Raw genomic sequence first — 4,682 nt, forward strand, 5'->3', positions numbered from 1 at the left:
CTGGGGAAACCTCTATCTCTCCCGCTCTACAAGCGCCTCCTGCTGGCAGAGAATGAATTTGCATATATATGCCGCCACAAATAAAGTGCAAGTCTGTGGGAAACACTGCTTTTGTTATGAATATTATTCAATATTTTAATTTGAATGTCGGATTGAAATTAACATTGCTGTTATTAGAGTAGTTAATCGTTAGCATAAGCGCGGCTAACGCTAATATAATGAGCATTAGAATGAAGTTTCTTTATTAACTATTTAATGCTCCTATAACTTTTATTAGGGTAAATAAAAACAGGAGGACATGATGACATTTACTATTTTTACACACCAGAGACTTTTAAATGAATTGTGAATCTAAAATATGCATGTTAGAGAATGTACAAATGGTTAACATTGTTTGTCATATCAGTCAGAAAAGCAGTTCTGGGCTTTTTTATTTTTTAGCTAACTTAGTTATTTGTTATTCTTGGCTGAATAACTCTAGAAGGTTTTAAATATATAAATATATATGTATAGTCAAATTTTTTAATTAGCATGTTTTTGTGTTTTGCTTTGGTACCGAAATTGGTACCGAGAACCGTGGATTTTCACTGGTATTGGTACCGAATACTGAAATTTTGGTAACGTGACAACACTAGATCTGGCTAACATAAGCCAATAGTCAAGGGATTTTATAATGCAGATTCCCATCCGTCTCAGAAGGGAAAGAGCTGCGTCCATGCACTTCATAAAAGTGTGCGGGGTCAGCGACAGTATGAACAGTAGGACTGTATATTGATAACCCCTTCATATATGAATTTCAAGAAAGGTTGTTGATGAGGGTCTATCTGGATATGAAAGTAAGCATCTTCCAGATCCACCAATAAAAAAACAGTCCCCGGGGCATATTTGCACAAGGATCTGCTTTAAAGTCAGCATCTTGAAAGGCCATTTCATAAGTGCGTGGTTCAGATGCCTGAAATCGAGAATGGGCCTGAGGAGAATGAGAGCATTGATGTCCCGTACCAAAGTTTGGATAATACCAATGAAGCGAGGTGGCCTGCGAGGGAACATCCCTATTTAATGGTTTTTAGAACCCCTCTTGACACATCCGGAATGGCTTTCCAAGCCTGGAGCCGGACGGCAAGTGGTCTGAGTTTTTCGAGTGGCACGTTGCTGCAAGGAGGCAGGGAACTAGCTCTCGTGGTAGTGGGAAGATGAGAAGTGCTCTTTTAAATATGTCAGTCTGCTGTAACAGCAGTAGTTTGTTTGGGCACATGCTGAGTAAGAGGGACAAGCCCAGCTTGAATAGAACTTCCATCGGCCAGAGCTAAGTGGGGGAATGAAGAGCAAGTGCGAGACTTCTTTGTGGGTAGTCCAGCCTCGGCGGGAATTTACCGTCTCCTCTTCCTCTGTGCGCTTGGATCAGGATGGCTTCTGAGGCTCATGGTCCAGCACAACTCTAGGGCGGGGACCTTGGTGCTTAGTAAACGGCTAGTGTCTAGCTGCCAGAGGGTGCTGCTGAAGCCCAGGCTCAGATTTAGGCTGAAGCCTTGTGGTGACTTGTACCAGCTGCTGAACTGGAGCATTTCGGCAGGAAGTGAAGCATGCCCTGCAATGACTTCTGTGCTGCCGTAAATCTCTCAGCAAAAACATCCACGGCAGGGCCAGATAGTCCCTTGGGAGAGCTGTGGAATTGAGGAAGGCGATCTTGTCAGAATCCTTGATCTCTGTTAGGTTTAGCCAAAGGTGGCACTCCAGCTCCACCAGGTTGGCCATGGCCTTGTGCAGTGGCCTTTGTACTGTGCAGAGCCAGGCCAGTCGCTATGCGCAGCTCCTTAGAGGCATTGGAACTCTGGCTAGACTCGTCCATGGTGTGGAGAAGTTTGGCCTGAAAAACTTGGATCAACGCCATCGTGTGAAGTGCTGAGCCAGCCTAGCCAGCCACTGAATAAGCCCTGCCTGCCAGAGCGGAGGTAGCCCTGCAGGGCTTAGATGGGTTCGCTGCATGGACCTTCAATCCCAGGGCTGATGGAGTGCAGAGATGTGTGGCGACCACCTCTTCGAGAGGGGGAAGCTTGCAATCACCTCCTTCTACAGAGCTGTCAACAGTGGTGAGAGCGGCAGAAGTGGAGGAATGAACACCTGCCTAAGTAGGGTGCGTGCCATGTCCTGGGCTGCGTTTCCCAAAAGCATTGTAAACTTAAATACATTGTAGACCCATTGAAACTAATGGAGCTACGATCAACTTGGGCTTACGATGCTTTTGGGAAACACAGCCCTGATGAGTTCGTCGTGAACCTCCGGGAAGAACATGGTGGGCCATTGGCAGGTGGATCGTTGACAGCATCCTTGCAGGTACCACTCGTCTAAGCTGCCATGGGCGGGCTCTTCAGGAGCTGACCAGTCCAAGCCGAGGTTCTCCACAGCCTTAGAAAGTGGATCAGCTTGCTGTCCACGCTGGGCGCGTTGGATCTTCGCCGGAACATTCATGACAGACCCACCAAAGAAGATCAAGCCGCTCGCAGTTGACGAGAGGCACTGATCATAACTTGTGAAATACACAGACGAGTCGAGGCGTTGGGGGGAGAGTGAAGCACGCGGGACCTGTGGCAGTGTAAGTTTACTCAAGCCGGATGGTTGAGTCCCATTGCCCCGCTGTTTCTTCCTCCTGGGCTTCTGGGAGGGAAGAAATGGGAGAGAAAACCGGGGAGGACTGCCTTCATGAAAAAAGGCAATCCGTGAGCAAAGCAGGCTGAGACTCGTTCTCTTGCAATGAGAGTACTCTGTCCAGGTGAGCGCAACCTCAGCATGAGTGCTGCCCAGGCAAGCAACGCACTCACCGTGCCCGTCATGCAGGGAAAGAGCCACACTTACGGTATGACGTTTGAAGCAATGTCGCTAGGAAATCTGCTGGAAATTTAGCTCAGAAATGTGTTCGCCGGTTGGCTTCTTCCTTCTGCTTCTTCAGAATTCAGCGGGGAGTTGATCTTCGCACTGAAGGAGAAGGATTCTGACAACATGGTGCTCACAGCCAACTTATATAGTAGTCGGCTCCACCCCTTTTGGCGGTTTGAAGTGCAATTTGTTTGTATCTATCTATCTATCTATCTATCTGTCTGTCTGTCTGTCTGTCTGTCTATCTACATGCCATGATTGCATTGTTGATATTAGTGAATTTGCTTTGCTTTTTAGGTTACCGTGAGTGACCACAATGGATCTCCAGTCCATAATATTCCTGTTAAAATCAGCTTTCTTGAAAACCCAATCACTGTACACAGTGGCACCATCAAAGTCTCCATCAACATGCCTGAGAAGTACAGCTCATATGGTGATTCACAGATACTGAAGTTAAGTCACTCACAGAAACACATGCAGAAACAATACAAAATTGTGTTATAGCTGTCTGCTGAATATTGTATTCTTATATTTGAATATACTGTATTCTTATATAGGTGGAGACAGCAGATCCTTCACTGAAACCAGAACAGCAGGCTGTTCAAGAGATGCGTGTGGAGTCATATGTCTCTTTTATCGGCTACAGGAACTACCTGCACATCTCAGTGGGCAACAGTCCAGTGGTGGTGGGCAGCACACTCAACATTAGACTTGTGCCGGTATTCGGTAATGCGATATATCACGGTAATGACTATGCACGATATTGTTATCGTGGGCTCTTCTAAATACCGTGAATAATTATATATTAATTTGATACCGGCATATCCCTACTCAACATCCAAGCTCACATCAAATCTAGCTCACCAGAACAAAGAAAACTTGTGGAGCAGCTGACGTATGCTGTGAGTTTGTCTCTGGGGGCATTTTGGGATATTATGAGAATGACTGGAATCTCTGTATTAAATACACTGATGATTGTTTCTGTAGGTGTTAAGTAAAGGAAACATAATCCACGCTGCTAGGATGAATGTCAAAGACCTGGTCGTCATAAACATTCCTCTTCTGATTACCTCAGAAATGCTACCTGCGTTTCGCTTTGTGGCCTACTACATTTTGCCATGGCAGCATAGTCTGGACGTGGTGGCAGACTCTGTGTTTGTGGATGTGGAGGACCGGTGTGTTGGTTCGGTGAGTTCATGTGGCATCCATGACCAATTTTTAACAGTAAAGATGCACATTCTAGCGCTTTATGGTACATTTGGGGGCCAAAAACTGAATTATTATTTAAATTCTTCTTCTTCTCCTACCATGAGAGTCTAATCTTGGCCTTATTATATAGCAGCCAATTTGAATTTTGTTAAAGGGGTCCTATTATGCTCTTTTATAAAGTCTTGATCTTGTTTTGGGGGTGTACTAGAACAGGCTCTCATACACAAAACACATTATTTTTCACATATTTTACATTATTACAACACCTCTCTCCCCAGTCTGGCATGAACGGCTCAAATAGTTCCTGTATCAAATGAAGGCCCACCTTCTAAAATACGAAATGTGCTGTGATTGATTAGCTGGGCCAGTGTGTGTTGTGATTGGCAGCACTCGGCGCCTGGTCGGGAAATGTCATGCTCCTTACCATAGCCACCTGTGAGCTTCAGTGTAAATATTGCGTCAAAATCAAATCAATTTGAGCACGATTTAAACCCGGATGATTGTAACCACCCTTAAGTTCGTCTGCCTTGGGAAAACTAGCGTATCTCCGACATAGTGATAACACTCATTGCCTTCTCTAGTGCAGCTCAACCAGGTCT

General features: G+C 45.4%; 1 pseudogene; it reads left to right on the forward strand.

The window, feature by feature from the left end:
• Nucleotides 1-4,682, forward strand: part of LOC107659333 (venom factor-like) — a 26,617-nt pseudogene that overhangs the window by 7,719 nt on the left and 14,216 nt on the right.

This window comes from Sinocyclocheilus anshuiensis, unplaced genomic scaffold (assembly GCF_001515605.1).
Source record: "Sinocyclocheilus anshuiensis isolate Anshui unplaced genomic scaffold, SAMN03320099.WGS_v1.1 scaffold912, whole genome shotgun sequence".
In the NCBI taxonomy this organism is placed as follows: domain Eukaryota; kingdom Metazoa; phylum Chordata; class Actinopteri; order Cypriniformes; family Cyprinidae; genus Sinocyclocheilus; species Sinocyclocheilus anshuiensis.